This window comes from Pteropus alecto, unplaced genomic scaffold (assembly GCF_000325575.1).
Source record: "Pteropus alecto unplaced genomic scaffold, ASM32557v1 scaffold86, whole genome shotgun sequence".
Taxonomy (NCBI): Eukaryota; Metazoa; Chordata; class Mammalia; order Chiroptera; family Pteropodidae; genus Pteropus; species Pteropus alecto.
In genome coordinates this window covers 19,310,772-19,333,802 of record NW_006442109.1, presented here as the reverse complement: position 1 = coordinate 19,333,802, position 23,031 = coordinate 19,310,772, and positions in this window count along the sequence as shown.

The window sequence follows — 23,031 nt, the reverse complement described above, 5'->3', positions numbered from 1 at the left end:
TCCACCACTTGCAGAATGAGGCTCCTGTAAGAAGTTAAGTTTAGTTATAGAAAAATATAGAAGTCATGTTTCCTGCACACCAAAATTTATGGCTTGATATTCGTACCTATGAAGTATATTACATTGTGAATTAATTTCTTGTTTTTACTTCTTTTGCCTATGTTATTGCATTTTATCATCATGACAACTTTTCAGAGAGCATGTATTATTACCTTCATTTTAGAAATAATAAAATGGAGAAGTAGAGGCATAGTGATTATCTCAAAGTCACAAAAGATAGAAAAGATATAAACACTAATAAATGTAAGACTTGAAATTAAAATTATTTTTTCTGCTTACAAGCATATATATCTGTAAAAATAATTAATAACATTAAACATCTCTTTTAATTAGATACTTCTCTATGTGCTTTAAATAGGATTGATTTATTTAATCCTCATAACAATGCTATGATACAAGGATTACACTGTTCCTATTATATACATGAGAAAGCCGAGGCATAGAGAAATCAAATAATTTATTTAACATTACATGAACAATGAGAGTAGAATCATACTTTGAACTCAAACAGTCTGACTTCAGTGTCTACACTCCTAACCATGTCTTTAAAGTTTGCCTTCATAGCATTTTGGTTCCCTGTTTCTACATATCTAACAGGACTTCAACAGTGTTCAGGTAACCACCCTACTCTAGCTTTAGGATTGGATCCTAATTATTCCAGGTCAAACATGATGCCCCCATTCTCCTTCCTAGAATGATTGGTTAGAACTCAAGATTAACTCAAGTCATGCATGGCATTCCCATGGTAACTCTTATTGGCCTGTAGATGGGTACAGAATCTAGGATAGCCCAATGAAAGTAATGGAAAATGTTTATATTCCAGGGGTGGAGGAGAGGTTTTTCTCTCTCCTTTGGATATATGCAATGGAGTAGGCTGCTGCTGGCAGCCATCTTGAGGCTATGAGTGGACAAGCCAAAGCCAAAAGAATTTGGGGGAAGCAGAACTGGAGCCCACTCTTTCTCTGCCTTTCCTGTTATATGGGATGATATATTTTTCACTATCTGCATCAGTTCGAAAAGGATTTTCTGCCACTTGTAGCTACAATGCCTCTATTATAACTCTACTACTTTATCACATTATTTAAAGAGATGCCTATTGTAGTGATGAAATTAAATTACATCTTGTAGATAGGGTAATTTAATTGCTATTATTGGCTCTGGATGATAACAATACCCTCTTATTAAAAGAGTCTATGAAAGAGGAAAACTTCTGACAAGGCATTATTCTTCCACCAAAACATAAGAAAACAAATGGAATATTTTAAATTTCAAAGTTCAATTGTGTATACTCGGAGTTATTATTGTCCCTAAGACTCGTCATCGTAGCAGCACTAAATGTCCTGCTTGTTTGGTTATATAGGCTTCTCAGGAGTATGGCCACTGGGTTGAGTTAGAGGAATATGAAGAAATGCTCCATTTGCATGTGTCTCAGTTTGTGTGGTGGGCACCCGTTGAATTGCCTACTAATACTCCTTTTTCTAGGAATTTTTCTTCTCACCTCATTCACATATTTGCAGGTAGTACCCTGTTCTTGCAGTGAGACTTCTCCACTTTTCCTCAGTCGATATGTTCACAGTCTCTTCTTCAGGAATTTGGCATTCATACTGAGGGGTGAGGTTGCGGAGAGAGAGAGAAAGAGAGAAGGAGAGAGATAACATGAGACTTTCAGGAAGGAGCGCAAACAAGAAATATAATGTCCTGATGCTACCTTTACTTCCTCATGCCATCTGTTTCCTGTTGGGACCCTGACCAATACATTGACCACAGCTTCTAATAGACATACCTTCAGTATCCTTTTTAAACAATTCCTTAAAAAAATTTTCTTTTGCTTAACTTACTTTAAATTAAGTTTTCATTTCTTGCAACCAGAAGCTTGTTGTCTCAGAGATTATAGTGTTAATTTTTACGTAACTACAACAATAAGAAAAGCTAACTGGCTTTTTACAATACTACATTTTATTAAGGGTGTTTTACAAGCACATACCCATTTGAAACTTGTATCAATCAGAGATATTTGTGCCTACTTTGCAAATGAAGAATCTGAGGCATAGAATCCAAATGACCTATTTAAGTTCACAGAATTAGTATCTGGTAGAGCAGAGATGGCAATCTAAGTCATCTGGGGGTAATCTGTGTTCTCCTCAGAGCATAACTGTGCCTCCTGATCTTATGTACATATTCTCTATAGGCATCTGAGTCGGTCACGGTCTGTAAGCCATAAACCTGCAGACCACATTTCCATCACTTCTAAGAGTGATGGAATCAAAGCCCAAGGCCTAAGATAGCACAGAGAAAAGGAGCTTTAGATTTTATCTTTATAAAATAATACCAGACATTTGCCTTAATATGTACATATTTTTTCCCAAGCTGTATCATGAGGAAAACTAGTTCCTTAAAATAGACTAAGCATGAAAGTGATCCTTGAAGATCACAAGGCACATTGGCATATTAAAGGCTCTGAGAAAATCTGCAGTTACTTAGCTCATTTCATTATGTGTAATCCAGTTTTCCCAAAGTGCTTTTCAATAGAACCCTTTGGCTGTGTCCACACCTTAGGAAGTACTGCCATAGAATAGAAATATAAATTGTATATAAAACATTGTCCAAGTTGAATTTCCCCTTCAAGTACCAAAACATTGTCTGCCACTTTGGCAAGACATTGGGAGTGGAGAATTATCTGTTTGGCTGAACAAACTCTAGATTTAACTTTGCTTCTACGTGGACTTGTCTTCAACATAATAACTCCTAAGTTGCAGAGCGATTTAGAGGTGATTAGATATCTTTTTATCCCATGACTTGTTGTTTCAACCTTGACCCAGTGAAATTGCCCTTTTTCAGGAAGAATTGGTAATGAAATCAGTGCCATCACTCAATTGCATATCCTTCAAGAGGCCAAGGAAAAATAAATAGGAGAGTTTCCATGAGAGAAATCCCGGTGTAATATTTTCAGCTACAGCCAAACAAAGAATTGGACTATTTTATCAAAATCATTGTAGAAAACAAGGACTCAAAAGAGCCTGTATAACTTTTCTTACTCCAAATTTCAATGACAATACTATAGATTGTTATAAAATTATATCATGGAATTAGAGCATGATATGTGGAAAAAGCCTAACAGTTCCTGGACATTCTCTGAGCCATGACAGCTATTTGCATAATACGCTCAGGGGTCAGAGCAAATAAATGCAGAGGTCTTTTGCCTGTGTAACTTACATTTAGAAAAGCATTCAAATGTTTTCCTTAAAAACTTAAAAAATTTTGAAATCAATTGTTCTCAACTGGAAGCAATTTTTCTTACTAGGGGACATTTGGTAATGTCTGGAGGCATTTTTGGTTATCATTACTTGATGGAGAGGGAGTGTTACTGACATCCAATAGGTAGAGGCCAGAGATGCTGTTAAACATTCTATAACTCACAGGACAGCCCCACAACAAAGAATTATTTGGCCCAAAATGCCAATAGTGCTGAGATGAGAAGCCCTGCTTAAATAGGTGTCTCTAAAAACAGGCAATCATGTAAGAATAAGCATAACTATTACTCACTTGCATCCAGCTAGTTCTTCAGAAGTGGAAAATATACTCTCTGAAGCATATAAAGTATTATCTGACTTAATTTGTTATGTACTTATGTTCATCACCACTACTGATGAAATAAAACAAAGTAATATTCTCAGTGCATGAAAATGAATAATTTTAATCTTTACTTCTCTCATAAAATTAATGTCTAGTAATAGTTCCCAGGGAACCACACACAAGCTGGTGAACATGTGCTTGCACATGCACACACACAATCACCCCTAATGACAGCGCCGTTCATGCTGCACCTAAATTGTTTGCAAAGTATAGAAGCAATTACAGAACAAATTCCGGGTCTCAATCTGCCTCTGTAAAAGAGATCTGGCTCAGAGGTGCTCTGGGTTATTTATGGCTGGAGCAAGCAGAACGCTTAACTATGCAGATAAACTTTTCATTCTTTTATGTGAAGCAGCAAAATAAACACCTTAACAGTTCATGGTTCCCAGAGTGCATTAGTTAATCGGCCCAATATCATTCTAATTTTCCTCATAGCTCATTGAATCAGAGCCTGTGAGCAGATAAAGTGTGTCTTTAGCTACCATGTACTTACTCCGATGACTCTATGGTTGATGGATGACTTTCTGATTTTTTGAAACAATGCCAGCTCAGGGCCTCGTGGCGGCTGCACAGTGCCTGAGATCTCTTGTTGTGCTTTGGGGCATGGGGAGAGAGGGAGGGGGCTCTGCAGTATGAGGTCTGGCTCAGTCATTTTCAAAATCAATACTTGCTCTCCAAGCCTTGGATAATTTAGAGAACATAATTCAGAATTCTCCCTTTCAGCATGTATCCTCCATCAAAGGGATGTTTTCATCCAGAGTCAGCACAATGCTCGTGTGACCCAGGAATGCACGGATAAGGTTAAAAAGAAAGAAAGAAGTGAGTGCATTTATTCATTCTCTCTATCTCTCTCTCTCTCTCTCTCTCTCCACACTCCTTTTATCGCCTGTACACATATGTCTTACCCAGTATATAAGTGTTTGGATACTTTATTATGAATATTTCTATTTGGAACAGAGAACCTAAATTATGGTGTCTGGTGTTATTGCTTAATATTTAAGGCTTTTGGGGGGAATGTTTTCCATTATAAACTCTCAGCCTAAGAGATATCAGCTTAGATAATTTATTCACGGCAGGTCAGATTAGGATACCGAAATTTCAGCCTAAGGTCTGTTAAACCCTGCTGTTCGTTTCAGAAAGTGCCATCAAAGTAGTATTTTATTACAATGATAAAATTTTGTGTTCCTGTGGACAGAGACAACAAAGCTTCATTTGCTTAAAAACCAGCATGACACCAATTATTTAATCCTTCAGACTCTATTCACTCAGTTGCTCTAAAAAAGGAGCCCCAATGGAAAACATCACGGTCATTTAAGTACAAAGAGCTTGAAATTTTATAGCAATTTTCCAATACTAATTACATTTTGTACTATCTATCATATGCATGGCTTGCAAAATCCTATTGATTTTAATGGATACTAGTGCATTGGGAACAGGTTATTTTATGACATATTATGTTATAGGACCTCTATGAAATACCTAGATCTTAAAATGTGGGCACAGATATACTCTCAATTATCTACAAGTGGATTATCCACTTGGTCTATTACCCACAACATATTTTAAATTAAAGCTGCTGTCATTAGGTGACTCAGTAGCCCTAGGCCAATTTCTATCATCAATTTCTGTGCTGCTGGAATGCAAGCTCATTTTGATAGCCTTTGCTAACATGATTAGTGGGATACACTATTGGAGTTGTTGCCAAAATATAAACAGGAAAGACTTGTGGATTCTGTCTTATTCCAGATTATCCTTGTTACAAAAGCCTTCCTTTTGCAAGGAAAATCAAGAGATCAATTACAACTGTAGACTCACTGACATGTTGTAAATATAACGTTTCCTGAGAAATAAGTAGTCTTGCATGGTCTAAAAATGATCGGTAAAATAGTTCAGACTGAAATGCCACCTGCTTTGTGGAATCTTCCTGCATTTTGCCCTTTAGAATTACTCACCTTCCCCCCTGGAACAGCCTTGAGTAGAGAAACAAGAGCACAGGCTTTGGAATAAGAAGGAGCCTGAATTCTGATTCTACAACTCATTAGCTGAGTTATTTGGAAAGAGTACTTAACCTTGCTGAACCTCACTTTCCTTATATTTAAAAATGGCCATAATAATATTTATGAAAATGATATAATAAATGTAAAGTTCATAGCTTGGTATTTGGCAAGTAACCATGCACTCAAAATACACTTGTTTTTTTCCCTTCCTATATCTATTTTTCATTAGATTCTGAGTTTGGAAGCAATGGTCGTATATAATTCGTTTGAACTCCCCACTGTTTATTAAATTATCTTATATGTAGGATTTAATAATTGCTCAATTGAAGTATGAATTAAAATTGTCTTTTGATTTTTATATCTGAAATAAATTATAATATTTTTCAGTGTCCACAAATCTTATAATTATTTTGCTTTTATTTTCATAGACAGAATGAAAGCTAGGTCAATGTTTTTATATGTATCAGCAATCGGGGATAAGGTTTTTCTTAAGTAAAAGATTTATTCTTGATAACATTATTAATTTATGTATATGGCTGTATTATGTGCATATTATATATGTATGAAGACACATACCAACTAACATTAACAGCAAGAAAGACTTCTTAGCAAATTCATAGATTGTCTTATTGCCTTTAGAGCTATTCTCAAGGCTACATGTTGAAACAAGAGTTTTTGCCATGAGTAAAATAACATATTTTAAATTTACTCTGTTTTTTATTTTTCAGTTGGGGACATGATACGACAAAGCTTCCATGGACTTATAATCTTAATGAAAGCAGATAGCCTTAGTGTGATAAACAATTAGTTACTCCTGGGAAATCAGAGATTTTTAAAATTGTATTTTTTAGCCATAAACTTCATCTTTCTCTCTACATATATGTCCAGCTGGAGTATGCCATACTCATTCCTTGAATATTTAGTTTGTGCCTTCTCTGTCCATGGTACTGAGTGGTTCCTGTGGAATCAATCAAATATGGAGTGAAGTCAAGCTGGGATAATTATGCGTACATCCCTGAGTGTTGGGCTTGGGTGACTGGCACTATAACAGCAATATCACTCTTTTCAGTGTATTTATTTATTTAATTTTGGCCTATGTACTCAATGCATTTAAAAATTATAATTATAGGAGTATTTTATGCTTGTAAAATATTATAGAAATATATAATCTGGAAAGTTTGTCATTTATTCAAGCAAGCATACTTTTTATTTAGGGTTCATCAGTGCTAAAAACAAAATGGGCTAAAAAAATTCTTGGACAAAGGTTACATTTCAAATCTGTAACTATATTGTACAAACATTTGTAGGTGTATCTTTGAAAAGAAGCACTCAGAATTGCATCTGTTGCCAACATCTGCGCATTTAAATCAGCAACAAAAATAGCAGGCATTTGGGCTTCCCCTACTAAAATGTTTCTTATTTACCTTGACATTTTGGATAATCAGATCAAAGATGATGTTCCTCTTTATTTCAGTAACAAGAGACATTCTACCTTTCTGAAAACAGTGTTACATTCATTCTTACCAACACAGTAGGAAAAGGACAAATAATTGGGTCTCTCTTGGTTGCCTCCATGCAGCAGCTTAAATACATAAGTGGATAGCAACAATATGTGAATAACATATCAAAATAAATATGTTCAAGTGCAGTAGGTTGAGAGGGTTGTGTGGGCTCAGCATCATGAATGGAGGTTAATTTCTGTTCAGTCACATGAGGTACAAATGCATCACCTTTGCTGGAAAATGGTTCCGATTGTGGCTGAATGGTCTAGCTTCCTGTGGGATACAAGCAGCCTATTATTTCATGTCTTAAAAGGCTTGTTCAGGTTTAACCATTTGGATAGAAACAAAAACAATAGAGGATGGAGACAAACATAAGAGATCACGCCAAGTGCACCATTGAAGCTGGGTCTGTGTGCCCATAATTTCTTCAGTAATTCAGGAGACAACCCCCTTTTCTGGCAGCACCAGGAGCTAGATGGTCCAATTCACAATCGCAGGCCCCACTTCATTACTAATAAGATGAGTCAGGATGGGAACCTGACAGAGCTGGCAGTCCTTTGAGCCAGGATGGGAACCTGACAGAGCTGGCAGTCCTTTGGCTACCTAATGCTTCCTAAGCCATGATTGAAGTAAATTGGTCAGGAGGAAACCAAGTCATTCCTCAGTGAATTTGAGCCAACCAGAATAGCTGTCTGGAAAAGGTAAGCTGCTACATGTGTTTATGTAAGTGACCTAGATTCTTATAAAAAAGTCTATTTAAATTAGAAATGTTCAGGAACCTTTGTGTGGGAGGTGAGATGAAGCTATAGAGGAACTAGGCAAATTTCTTACTGGATTTGTGAAAATAACTTCTTGCTCATATATTTGTAAATTTACTTACAATGAATTATTTTAGTTTTAGGGGCATTTACATAAAGATTTGGCACATACAAAATAAGAATCTTTCTTCAGACACCCAAGAAAGAGTCCCCAAATAACAGGCATTGGATTACTGGGATTTCACTTGGTAAGGCTTATGTCTGTCTGAATCATTTGAGTTCAAACAGAGGCTTATACTGGTCAAGTTATCTTTGAACAAAATGAGAGAGAGCCATGATAATTTTGCTAATAAATTTAGGTTTTGCAAAAAGCCAAGTATAATTTAGTAATACTCTAACAGGTATGATTTTTTCATACCTTGATTTTGCCAGAAAATGGCCTCATTCTCCACTGTACCTGGCTTGGGAACTCACTTAACCTTTTTAGTGAGGTAAAATCCACCAAACCTTCCAGATTCCAATCTGGATTGCTTCTAAATCCTAGGTCCCTTAGCTAGAATGGTCTTTTTGTCCCATGAAGTTATGTGGTCTTGCACATTAAAGTGCCCTCTCACAAATTTATTCTCCAGTTCTTCCTCCGGCACATATTGGAATGAGTTTTGATGTAATTAGGCTCTTTGTCCACATCTACTAAGTGAGTGCCATCTTTGAGCTGCAGACTTGCAGAGAGATGAACTAGGGAGACTGAGTTCATGTTCCTGAACCAGTCTTAGGTTTCCATTACACATGCCTAGTGTCTATTAGCGACTGCAAAAGAGAAATTCTGGCCATTTGGCTAAACATTTACCTAAACATAAATCCATTGTAGGGGCTACATCTGAGGCACTGACAGGAAGGAAGGTGGATGGACCATCCATTTCTGACAATTCTGCTCTGCAGTTTCCTAGAGGCACCCTTCTGGAGAAGTCACTTACCACTGAAGGTTTTTTATCAAAGATTTAAAAAGAAAAAAAAGAGCAGCCTGCTAAATGTTTGCTTGTGTTCTGAGATTCATGAGGTAGAGAGTCAAAACATAAAAAACATGATTTGTGTCTGTGTAAGAGGTAATCAGTTCTGTGAGAAACTCATGAGAAGTTGGGAAGTAAATAACTGCTAAGTTAAAAAGGTAGTTTATCACATTTTGTTGAATTGTCTAAAACGTCTTTTTAAAATAGGCACTATATAGGGCATATTGAGTTAAGCTGGCTTTAAACAAATCTAGAGGTATCAATTTTTTTCTATTGTCATTTTGTAGCACTTAAATTTCTACTTTTATCAAAATTCATCTACAATGGTTGTATAAGAGCATAACAAATTTATTTTAAGGAACTGGAAATTTTAGTTTTCTTCTCTTGGAGACTACGTTGCATCTTAGACACCTCCATTATTGTTCCTTAAACGAATCTGCCATTTTTCTTATCTTCAAGTAGGAAACTGCTTCTAAACCTCTCTATTTTGTACTATATGAAAAATTGAAACACATTCTGGTGTCCACCCCTCCTTCCCCCACAGCCCAAGTCTCTTCATGGGCCTCTATCTCTTAAACCACCTGCTAATCATAACAATTGCTAATTTGAGCCCTTTTTGAGTCACTTCTGGTGACAATGACAATGCCATCTAGCTTGCAATGGCCATGTGGTCAGTCCCCCACCCATCCTAGCAGGCTGCTGCCGCTGTGCCTTTAGCTGGGATCTCCATTGTTCTCCCGGCCTCTGCTGACCATAAGCAATTCCTTCTTTCCTAATCTCAGGGGATCTGCTTCTTTCACAATGGGGGCAGGGCCATTTGCTTTGTGTGCAAGATAATCTTCCCTAGAATTGTTCACATATGCAAACATACATGTCAAAAAACCCTGACTCCTAGATGTGGAAGGATATAGATACCTATATATGGGTACATACATATACACACACTCACACATACACATATGTTTTAGTATTAACAATTATAATCACTTATGAGTCCTGCCTAGATATTTGCATATGGGTACACACACACACACACACACACACATTTTAGTATTAGCAATTGTAATCACTTATCAGTCCTGCCTAGATATTTGCAAGTCACTCAATAATATCTATCATTTTAAATTATTTGGGTTTCTTCTTGCCTTGTTTCTGTCATGATATTATTCTTCTCAGACATGGCAATAGCGATTTTAAATATTACTAAGTTTTCCACCACTTTACTTCTTGAAGCCAGTGCATATCCTGTCCACCCCTCAAGAAATCATTTTGGGATTGACTCAGAGATGGAGGAAGATGCAGTCCCTGGCCGGGATGAATGATTAGGAGTGAAGAATTGATCATCTATACAGGCAGGCCTGAGCTCTACTTGGGAGCGTCCCTTGGCTGAATAGCTGATAAAATTTACTGAATTTCCACGTCTGAACCTTTGCAATTGCACTCTGTACTCCACTTTGATGGATTTAAAGCTGGTCATTATGTTACAGGGCAAGTTGTAGCAGGAATAAAAGCAGGTCGTTTCAACCAGCCATTTTAATCAGGAGACAGCCTTACTCTGTTATCATTAAACATATCTTGCCATATGCCATTGAAAGAGATAGAAACATACTCGACTTTTAAGGCAAATTAAAAAAAAAATGTTTTGATTTTGTAGAAAGGAAGAAAATAATTCATTTATATACATTTTAAAAATATTTATCTGCCTCAGTAAACAATGCAGTTTTGTAAGCTCCCTTTGGGACTGCGACTCTCTTTTCCCCTAAAACACTGAAGTAAATTAAAAAGCAAAAAACCCCTACTCTGTCATTTTCGGTTGTTCTGCTGGGAGCAGTGATGGTCCCGGGCTGCCAAGCACGTCGAGAGCGCCCCCTAGGCGTTGGCGCTTGACATGGCAGGAGGAAGCGGCGGCTGTTAGATAACTTGCAGCCTATGTCCGTGTCAAAATCCACGCACGAAGCTGGGGCCGCAACACACAAAGTGACTGTTCTTTGTGCTCCCTATGAGAGGGTGGACTCGCAAGCGTCTCCCCTTGCTTCAGAAGTTTCAGTTGGAGGCCGCTTCCAGTGGGGTGCCTGGCTTCCAGTGGTCCAGGTTGGTGTCCCTACTAAGGCTTGGGCACATGCTCTCTGGTTCATCTTGTGCCTCCTGGTGCTCTGGGATTTCACAGGGTCCAATTTTGGACATCTTTGTGGGGTGGGACAAGATCGTCTGTCCTACAAAAAACATGGCTGCCTCTTTGTGATCTAAGACACAAGGAAGCCACCTGGGAGTAAGGAAAAAGGCACTGGACTTAGAGACTGAAGCTTCCAGTGTTAGTCTTGGCTCTGTTGCTTACCAGCTGTGTGACTTTGGGCAAATCACGGCACCTCTCTGAGCTTCAGGCTAGTTCCTTTATAAAAGGAAGGGATTTGATCAGATATTTTCCATGACTATAAAATCTGTCTTTGACCTCAGTATTGAATTTTTCTTTCAAAGTTTGCCAGCCAAGTCAATATAACACTTTACTAAATTCTTGAAAGATCCAAATTGGGCAACAAAAAAAAAAAAAAAAATAAAAGCCCAGAATATATTTGTTTTGGAGATCATGTCTACTGGCTGTGACTAGCAAAAAGTTAATTTGATTGACTCTGTGGCATCTTCATAACCAATCCAAATTCCCATTTGATGTTAATCACTCTTCAAAGGCAGGCCCATTGTCAAAATTGAGCAACTCTTCCTTCCTATTCTGGTGGTCACTTTCTGGCCACATTGATCAGCAGCCACATTGATCCAAATGGTGGTGCTCTCACCCCCTCTTTCATCCCTGCTGGCTGGTTGCCTGATCACTGATAAATAATTGGTCCTCCATTTACGGGTGGCTGGTATGCAGCTTTTCTGGGTTGACAACCCTTGGAGTCATTTCTGAGGCCTGCTCCTCTGCAAATGTTTGTTGATAAAACTGCCTGGGAAAGATTACTTGTTTTTTTTTGTAAAAGCTGCTCCGATGCAAGCAGTTGAGGAGTGGGGCCTGTGTTCCTGCCTGGGCGGGAATGACAAGGAACTCACACAGGGATTGTTTAATAGAGGGCTGGGGATACAGGCCAAAGTAAGAGCAAAGGTTGGGGGATATCCAATGTCAACAATATGACCTGTTTGGACTTTTGGAAAATTCATACAACCACTTACCTATTTAAGGGTGGTAATTTATCTTTTTTTTTTTTTTTTAATCAATGATAATAATACTGGTTACTCTCCCTTTCTTAGTTAAAACTCTACCCTGATCTCTTAAACCTTTGTGGCTTTGCCTAAGCTGTTTCCTTTCCCTGAAAATGCTCTCTGAATTTGTCTGGCAGGTTAGATCTCAGATCAAAAGCTTTCATGCCAAGCAGGTATTCTGAGCTTGATTTAAAAGCTGCAATTTCTTGGCTATTTCTAGAGAGTCACATGCTTAGGGAACATGTATTTAAACTCAATATACCATAGAAACAAAAGAATTCTTTCAGGACTCCATGTTTGTCAGGGAGATGAGCCTCTTGGTTACGTGTGGCTTTTGTTTGGCTCAAAATATGAGCATGGGTATAATCATTTGAGGAAGTGTATGTGGCTGTATCAACTTCTTGAAATCATATATTTTTTTAAATTAACAATATCTGAGAATGACAGCAATCAATTTGGGACAATTACAAAGTTGTTGAAAGCTGTCTTTCAACTTTCAAGTAATAATACCTTACATAAAAATTCCTGTAATATTACTAAGAAACTTTAAAACAATCCAGACAAATAATCATAGCAAGTACTATTATACCCATTTCTCAGACAAATCAACTCAGACTCAGGTAGGTTAAATCATTCTGGATAATGACAAAGAGCTAAAGAGAGTAGTTAGGCTGAGACCAAGCTTGGCCTCCACCTTTCTCTGGTGCACTGTCACTATGATGGACATGTTATATGGAATCTAAGGATTGTGTTGCCTTGGCAGGAAGGAAGTGACAAACTGTGGCCAATATAAGGTCCATACAAGCCATTGAGCATCTGTCTCAGGCACAGGTTTAGGAAGGCAGACATGCAGGAGGTACAAGTCCTGGAAATTGTGTGAGACCTATAATGGTAAGTTGAGTCTGTCGTCTTTATACCTGCTTATACTTTAAGCCTTTACAATCCCTATTAGAAAAGATGATGGTGGGAATGATTCTGTGGTTCCATTTGACTTGGGCATGAATAAGAATTTATTGAGCAGACACTGCTGCCTTCATCACAGGCCAAGGATACAAAATATCCCCTAAAAACCGTAAATATGATCTTCTCAGATTTATGAATCTTTAAAATTGAATAAGCTCCTTGAGAAATAAGCAGAGGAAACATCACTAGCTTCATCTTATGCATGGGAAAACTGATGCTTTGAGAGAATAAAGCATAGAAAGTCCCCTAGAAAATTACTTAGCACGTAGTAGATGCTGATTTCCTTTGTCATCATTCTATTGAGAAATGGCAGAGCCATTTACAAGGAGCCATAAATCAAGGACTAACTGGACCCTAGGCTCCTGCCCTATACTCTGATCACCCCACAGCTGCCTTTCCAGATGTCTTAACTTTGGATTGGGAGAACACTTTTTTGAATGGTAGATCACTGAGACACAGGTCCCTTCTGGTGGTCTGTTGGTGTTTAAATCTTCCACAGACGATTTCCTTACCCTGGCCCAAGATGCCTGTGGAATGCAGAGTCCCTGGTCCCAACTAGAGCACTATTGTCTTTATTGTGACACTCTCTATTGCCCACACTTTTTCTGAGTTTGAAATGACATCAGACTTGCATGAAATTTCTTACCCAATTGCCAGGTGGTTCAGGAGCTTACAGCCCAGACCTCTCTGGAAGTATCTCTGATATGAGTGCTGTAATATGGGCAATCATATAGTCTGATATGAGTTGGAGGTTAACCCAAGTGAATGACTGAGCTGGGTCACTCTTACTGGGCTGTGTAAAGGACAAGATATTAAGGTTTCTCTCCAGCAGAGAAGACTCATTTATTTGACAGTGGGAACATTGGTCTGAATTTCCTGGTCTGATATTACCAAAAGCAACAGGCTCTCATTTACTTTCATTAATTATTTTCTTTAATTTATGAATATAGTGTATACAGGATTAAGAGTTCTTCTGCCCTCAGAGAGTTTCATCTGCGAAAGAGAGAATACTATGAAATAGTATAAACCTTAGAAACTTCTGTTTATTTTGTTGTGAAGAATTCTAAGTACTTCCATGCACTCAACTGTCTTACTTCAAGAAAGGGTTACCTAAAAATAGACTTGTTCTTGGAAACTGACTTAAATATTCTGCCATGCTTCCTTTTTGCACAGGTCAGATTTCCAGAGCCAGGCATTTTTCCAGACAAGGCTGACCTTGCCCTCCTTCTCACCCTGTGTTTTCTGTGGCTTCGTTATCCAGATAACCACTTCCTTTCTCCATTTTCATCGGGCCTCTGTCCTCCAGATTATCTCAGGGAGAAGTTCTCATTTCATTGGCAAGCCTTTGAGAATGAATAGATGAGGAACAGGGTATGGAACTCTCCACTGGCCCTTCATGGAATCTTAAACAGTGCTGAGGGCTGGTTCTGTCTTAGCTCCAAGAGCCATTATTTCCTCCTTTGGCTTTTGAAAACAGGATGGAACTTGCATTTATTTTTCTCTTTGTAACATAAAATATTTATTTATTCATTAGTGCATACATTGAACATCTAAAAGTGTGTGCGTGTGCATATATATATTTTTTGAGCAGATACTTCGTGCTAGGCTGTGATGATACCTAGTTTGCTGGGGCTAAATTCCTGCATTCAAGGACCTCCACTGCCCATTGTGTTATAAGACTCACTGCTCCCTTCATTGTAGGGAGGAAGTGTCAAGAATTTAGTCTTAGTCTTTTGTCCCCTCACTCTGAGCTCTCTCCCTGTTTCACATGGCCAGGTCATATACAGCCTCTGAGACTAAGCTCTTACCTTCCCTTCTTCCAATCAGCTTTTCATGGTCATTCCTACCCTACATCCTCCTCTGAACACATGTGATATTTTTCTTTACATAGTCTATTCCTACATATATCATACATCTATTTATGTATATGCCAATAGTCCTAAACTATAATCAGGTATATATGTAATAGATGCTCAGTAAATGTTTGTTGAATGCTGAGCAAATGTTTCTACCATTTCTCTAAAAGCTGTTTTCAGCTGAAGTGAGGTTGAATGGCTGCCAGAAAAAGACACATTAGATTATTCCAATGTTAGCAAAATGAAAATCTTGGAAATGACAGCATCGTGCTCCTTTTGGGCTGCGCCGCCATTCCTATGCATAAAAATAACAGTGGTACATTGTATCATGGTGCCTGGGAAAGGGGGTAGGATTGAGGTGCCTTTTCTCCTTCAATATGTAGAATGGCTTGTCCATCTCCTCTGGAGAAAAGAACTGGATTCATATGCAATAAATGCAATAAAATGCAATAAAATCCCAATTTACTAAGCAGAAGGGTAAACATCTTCTGGTAAACAGTTAAATAAAAAATTTCCTTTTATTTCATTTCCGGCTGGAAAATTTGCCAAAACATTCATATCTGTGGCTCATGAAATATATTAGAGGGGCAATAATGGTAACTGAGGTCTTATAGTACATTTGGCTCGTTATTTTAAATGTTAGTTATGATTGTGCTGTATTATGGGCATAGATAAAAAGATATAGGAGATTGGGTTACATTTATATTGACCCCAGGCTAAATCTTCAGATTTTTTAAAAATGAAAATCCTTACTATCATCTTATTTTGTATGAGCATGACTTGCTAGAAGAATACTTGGCATTAGAGAAAACTGGGTCTGAGTTTCAGTCCTTCCTTTTCTGTGGAAATTTAGAAGTCTCTGAGTCAGTTTCTTCACCTGTAAATGGGAACAATAACAACTGCATTTTTCTCCATGGGTTGTTATATGGATTAGATGAGAAACGATACAAAAAGCACATAGCACAGCCTGGCACAGAGGGACCAATACATATTAGCTTTGATAATGATGGTAATAATGAGGATATTGTCTGTATTAGTTTCCTAGGGCTGCTGTAAAAAATTGAAACAGACTGGGTGGCTCAAAACAAAAATCTATATTTTCACAGTTCAGGAGGCCAGCAGTCTGAAATCAAAGTATCAGCATGGTTGGTTCCTTTTGGAGGCATTGAAAGAGAAACTGTTCCATGCCTCTATCCTAGTTTCTGGTGGTTGCCAGTGATCCTTGGTGTTCCTTGGCTTATATATGCATACCTTCAGTCTCTGCCTCTGTCTTCACATGGCATTCTCCTCTCCCTGTGTTCCTGGGCAGGAGTTGAAGTTGCTATATCAGAGACCAGGGGAGGATTCTCATAGGGGCATGACTTCACAGCCAGGACTGTCCAAGGAATCTTTTCTGTTTCTCCATGTGATCTCCAAAGATGATACACTCATTCTAGAGGCAAAAACATTAGATTTAGGAAGTGTAAGTTTTAATGCTTTAATGCTTAAGCAGTGGCTGGGATGCTTAGATGAAATGCAATATAGAAATGTAAAACAATATTCACTGGAATTTCATATTTTTATTTTTTTTTTACTACATTATGTTTATCGGTCAAGTCCTGCTGGGATCATTAGAGTTAAGGTTGTATTGTTTCCATTTTAAATCTCTATTTTCAAGTGCTTTTGACATATGGTATATGTTTTCAAGCCAGAGGGGATTTTATCTCAACAAAATGCGAGGGGAAAAAACAATCTGATTCTGAGTGCACATCTTTTACTTAAGGGAACCAAATGCAAGAAGGTGGTGTTTTCAAATAGTATTTTGTACTTCTATAACTTAAAAATCAGATTTTTTCAAAACAGTATTTTTAAAATTTTCACAATATCAAACATTTATATTAAGATTTGTGACAAGGAAGGGATTAATTAATCAGAGAGGAAAACAAAGTAAATAGAAATGATCGGTCGGAATAATTAATGTTGTCACAGAGATATTATATCACAGATATCTCTCAGTGTTGATTACAAGTATCGGGCTTGAGTAGTTCTTGATTCATAGCTTTCCTTACGGCTATTTCTTGTCTCTTCATTTTAGCTGCTTATTATTGAGGATATTGGCCTAAACTAAATAACCTCAGCAGAAATCTGTGATCTGGGAAATTTTAGTTCGACTTTAATTCATCCTAAAGGAAAGGTTTAGAAGATTCTCTCAAGATATTCTTCATATATTTAGGTTCAAATTTTTCTTCAGAGCTACATAGAAAATAGAAAGTAAATCTGTCAGAATCTAAAGACAGGATTTCATCTAAAAATGTCTGGAAACTCCATACTTTGAGGGTTCTCAAATTCAAATACAAGGCTTGTGAGGCATGGAGGGTTGCAAACCCAGACTAGTTGTAATTTGCCTATATTTCTAACACCTTTGCCCTAACTAATCCCACAGAGTTGAACTTACACATCCTTCAAATATAGGAGAAATGAACTCATTAAATTTTAATTGCCAATATGCTGCATCTAATTATATTGTGTCTTGTCTTAACTCATAACTGCTGTTTAATAAATTTAATTAATTTGGTTCTCCTTTCTATTTATGTAAACTGATTTCCAGTGAGCACAGAGTTGCAGACTCCTGTAAACAAGGGAGATGAGTAACCTTTGATTTTCAAATCACGACCTCATTAGAGCATGTGTGTATGTGTGTGTGCATGTTTGTGTAAAATTTGTTATTCTAAGGAGAAGGGCAGCACCTTTATAATTAGCCCTCGCCTTGGGCCTCAAGGGTGTCCTAATAAAGAAAATTTCATACACTGATGTGCTCCCCACCTAATTTCTTTGTTCTATCACCCTGTTGTTAATAACACCCTGCAGCAAAAGAATGTTTGTGAAGCTAAGAGCTGTCCAGATAAGAGAAAAGGTCATGATCCCCCTCCTGCATGTTCACCAGCAAACGAACACCAATCTGAAAGTAAGAGGTGCCTGTCAATATGGAGTGGGCAGGCGGCAGCATACCATCAAATTGAAGGTAGCGAATGCTCACACAGTTGTACTGAGCTCCAACCTTAACCCAAAATCAATAATCACCAAAGTATTACAATATGAAGTGACTGAATCATAGGGGTAGAGGGAGAGGACGTCTGTGTGAAGCTTTATAAATGCTAAAAGTAAGGAGTGTGGGTTATTTCTCACCATCTTTGGGTTTCTATGATGAGAGTGCTATAGGCGATTAAGTGAGTAAAATGGACTTGGAGAGCCTAAGGCATGCCCCATTTTACTAATATATGGTGTGGCAGGTTGTTTAAATTTCTAACTTGATAACATGGAGAATGTGAAGCTGCTTGCTTGATTTCAGGCCCCAAATTTGAGTGCAATGAGTAATATTAATTCATGGAGTTTTCATTTCACTGCCTGAAGTAATTGCATAAAAAGCATTTTTGTCATAGGACAAATGTCATTTTTATGATGCAGAGGGAAAAAGATTCTTATAGACTAAATTTTTAAAGAACTGAGTGAAGAATCATAGTTTTTTTTGTTTGTTTGTTTGTTTTCAGGTTGGTTTAAACAAAGGTCCTTTCCTTTCTTCCCCTGGAACGCTTTGCTTTGGGGCATTGTGTGAGAAAACTCTCCTCTTCCAGGAAGACTTCTGAGATCCAGTAGAGATAACAGAAGAATTCCTCCATTTATTAGCCTAAATACTAACTGTCTTCAGGCCACAAGATTTAATCTCATAGGAAAATTGAATAATACATAATAAAAGAATGTAGGATTTCAATGAAATTGTACAAAACTTCTATGTTTATAGGTTGTTTCCTATAGGTATAATTGTCACTCCCCTGCTTATTAACTCCTGAATAATATTTTGGGAGGGGGGTAGCACAGACACAAAACTGTAAAACATATTGTTAGAGTAAATATATTTGAAAATAATGAAAGCTTTATCTTGTACTCTCCTTTTAAAAGTGGAAATGTTTTGCTCTTTCTGTTCATTTATTTCATTATTTTCTGTTTTCTTGTCTACGTATGTATGTATGTGTATGTGTACATATGATGTATCTATCTATATATTGTATCTATCTATGTATATATGTATGCATGCATATATCTATCTATGTCTGCATCTATGTATCTGCGTCTCTCTCTCTCTCTCTCTTTCTGATTCCATTTACTGGTGCTGCTGGTGGCCCGACTACAAAGTCCAGCATTGAGGACTTCTCTGCCAGCCATCTTATAAGCAAAAAACTAAGCTCTTGTTCCTTCCAACATGCAGCTGTAGATAAAAATCTAAGAACATTGATTGAAATTAAACATTCAAGTTCTACAGATTTCCGTCAGATAACTTAGCTGGGCCTGAAAAACAGAACGGAGAGGAGACTGTTTGCTTGTTTTGATGTTTTGATGTGCCTGACCATTCATAAAACTTAGTCAGGTGATGGAAAATCCAGCCTTGAAATTCCCTCTTAGTTATTACTGCTATTATAGCTCAAGATATCTTACACTTCCTTTAGCGACCCTTCCTCCCCATACAGCCACACACAAACACATATGCATGGACAACAAAAAAACTTCCATAACAGCTTTATCAAAAGCACACTTATGAAGTGAATAAAAATAAAAAATTAGGACTCTACTTGCTGGAAATGACTGTTCTGATTTCTCCCCTTTATTTTCAAAAGAAATTCAGAGGAAAAACTGATGATTAATTGTAAAGAAAGTGATTTGCAATAAATGTAAATGTTAAGTAGGAGGAGATAGGTGGGGGAAGGAAGACTAACCAAACTATAAAACACCTACAAAGAAGCTGGCCAGGGAATACTTGGGGACCTTTCTGGGTTGCTGGCTAGTATTCTTTGAAGTATATATGCTGCATTGATGTGTGGGTGCCTGGAGCTCAGCTAGAATGCCAAATCTATTCTTTTTCTCTCTGATAACACAAGAGACCTATTGTGGAGGCGCAGACACAAGCAAAAATCGTTGCAGATCTCAAATCGTGGACTGAGATGTTTATTAGAGATTTTGCTACTATTTGCAGGGAGAAATAAATACAATTGAAGAACACTGGATGCAATTAAAATATTCAAGTTTTAGGGTTATAAATATTTCACATTATATAAGAAAATGATAGCTTTATTTTTCTTGTACAGTAAACAGGTTTTCTTAACACTGTATAGTTTTTTTGCCTATACTTAAGGATCAAGAGTCTTTCTCAAGTCTGGGGGCAGCCTACATTTTAAGCGCAATGAAAGAGGTCTGCAACATCCTGGGGCACACCTGTGAGTGCCAGTGAAGTTGCAGGAGTGAAGGGCACTGGTGATGGAATTCTGTCTTTTGATTAACAACTGCTTAAGCAACCATCTAGACAAAACATTTACAGAAAAATTCGGGTCAACTTATACCAGGTCTACTTCTATGCCTTCAAGAATAAGAATACAGCATTCCCATTCAGTACATAATACAGTGCTCTTCACACAGAAATAAATCAATAAGTGCTGTTGACTGGTGACTGACTTTACTTAATGTCTACCCTTTACATGCCTCATACTGCTTTGACAGTACTCATTCACTGTTTTTTTGTTTTTTGTTTTTTGTTTTGAGCAACCCACTGGAAAGTACAAAATTTCTCCCCCTCTCCCATAATTAAGCAAATGAGGCATAGTCAGCTGGCTGGGTTCTTTCTAGGCTTCTCTTTCTCCCTGACATTGGCTAAGTCATATCACTTTTATGGATCAGTTTCTTTCCCTGTGATGTGGGGGAAATAACACAGAACTTTCAAAGTCTGGGTTTCTCCTGGTTCCAAAATAAAACTTGGAAGCACATGGCAGTATTATTGTTGCAAAAAAGCAACAATGTTTCTCTGCAACATTATCGTAGTGCCATCATCATTGTCATCATCATCATCAAGTTTAACATTGACTGTGCCTAGCACTTTATGTACATGGTCTCATTTAATCCTCACACTAGGCATATGCGGTCCATGCTGCTACTATCCTCATTTTATAGATGAGGGAACAGAGAGAAGCTAAGAAACTTGCCTAGATTCACACAATTGCGAGTGGTGGGGCCATTAGCTATTGCATGTTTAATTGGTTTGCAAGATCTTTTAAGAGTTATTTTCTCTTTTTTTTTGTATCTTCCCTGCAGCACCCCCTTCCTCACATCAGCACACACACACACACATTCACACACCACACCACACTGCCTTTCCCATGGGAGATTCTTGATACATTTCAAGCACTTGAACTCATAAAACTCTAAAACTAAAATCCAATCCAATCTACTACCTTAAAGGAATGGCCAAGTCAATCAGACTCAATAGGAGAGATACAACCCATAACATAAATTTTCTCCCCCACCAAAGTATCCAATATCTATAAGTGACAATGTCTAAATTATATGACTGGAATTATATAAATGACAAGGTTGATTTTCATGTGTGACAAGTGGAATCAGTATCATTACTTTATAGTCACATCTCACATTTTCCTAAATTACTGAATTAGGAAAAAATGAGAACATCAAATTATTCTCTGAAGGGACTCTCATCTGAGTCAATATTTTATTTTGTTGGACTCTCTGATAAGTATTGATCCATGGATTGATGGACTGATTTGAATCTGAGCCTATCCTAGACTTGTTAGAACATACTTCTTAATTAAACTTTTGGAGAGTAGCAGAGGTTCTTTCTGAGTTAATATTTTAATAGTTGATTGTCAATAAAGAATTCTCTCAGAAGCAGGGCTTTTCCAGATGTGAATTTATGTGTTATTTTCCCCCACATCACTGTGCTATTAAAAATATAAATAAGAGTATCCCAGTGTATTTACTTTTTCTTACCAACCCCAAAGACCAATCAGTTGCCATTTTATTCATGTTTACATCAAGGCTAAATCTTCTGGCCTCACCTCTTTAGATCGGTGGTTGGTGTGGGATCAGTGGTATGGATAGAATTGACCTTCCTGGACCTCTGTTCTCTAACATAAACCTTGGAAAATGAAAATGGGAAGAACACTGGCAGCCCGTTCAGGCTTTTAGTATTCCTGCAAGACTAAAACCTGGTCTTGCTAGCTGCTTGAGGAAATTAGACTCCAACCTGCTGCAGACCACATTGTCAAAAACACTAATTTCTTGGGGAACAAACAAAGACATTTGAATAATCGGCAATCTCCTGGGTGCCTGAGAGCTACAGCCTAAAACAAAGAAGAAGCTGGAGAGAATAAGTGGCCAAAGATCACAGTACCAATGCTCCCTCAGAGATATAACACATGTCATCATGGCCAGTGAGGGCAGAGCTCTTTCTACTATCTTCTCAAATGGGGCTAGGAGGTGGCAGGCCTTGAAGGAGGCCTAGGGAATAGAACACACACTTTTCTGAGCCTTAATCAGTTGTCAGAGCCCTGTTTCCTTTTCCTTATCCTTCTAAATATAATACATTTTCTTATCCTGCTGGGAAGGCTTACCTGGCATAGATGACTTCTGAAAAACTGCCCTATCAGCAAGTTGGCAAGCTTATTACCTTGTTAATTAGGGTCACTGCTCACTAATAATTTAGCCAATAACACAGTATTTTTAACAAGGCATTTATTGCACTTATTATTTCTTTTGGCCAGAGCTATAATAAATACAGTGAAATTTATTAATTTGTGAAACTTTTATCTAATACAAATGCATTTTTCATGGTCTTAAATTTTCTTCAAGCCTTCATATTCATATTCTGTTGCTGTCATGTTTTCCTAACTCTGAGATACAGGATTTTCCTGCTCCAGAAGATTCATCTGTAACAATACCTATATTACAAGACCGTTTTAAGGATTAAAGGACATAATATATAGGAAATTGACCCAAGTACATGCTAGAATTTAGCAACAGGAAAAAATAAATTATTGGAACAATTGTGTAATCATGTGGAAAAAATTAAATTTTATTCCTACTTCACTTAAACCTATATAAATTTTAGATGGTTTAAATATTTGATTATTTTATAAAATAAAGCTATAAAATACTAAAAGAAGCGTGGGTGCCATCTTGAGTAAGGATGTCCTTTGTAAGCATAATCCAGCCACCATAACAAAAAGAAAAGATTGATAACT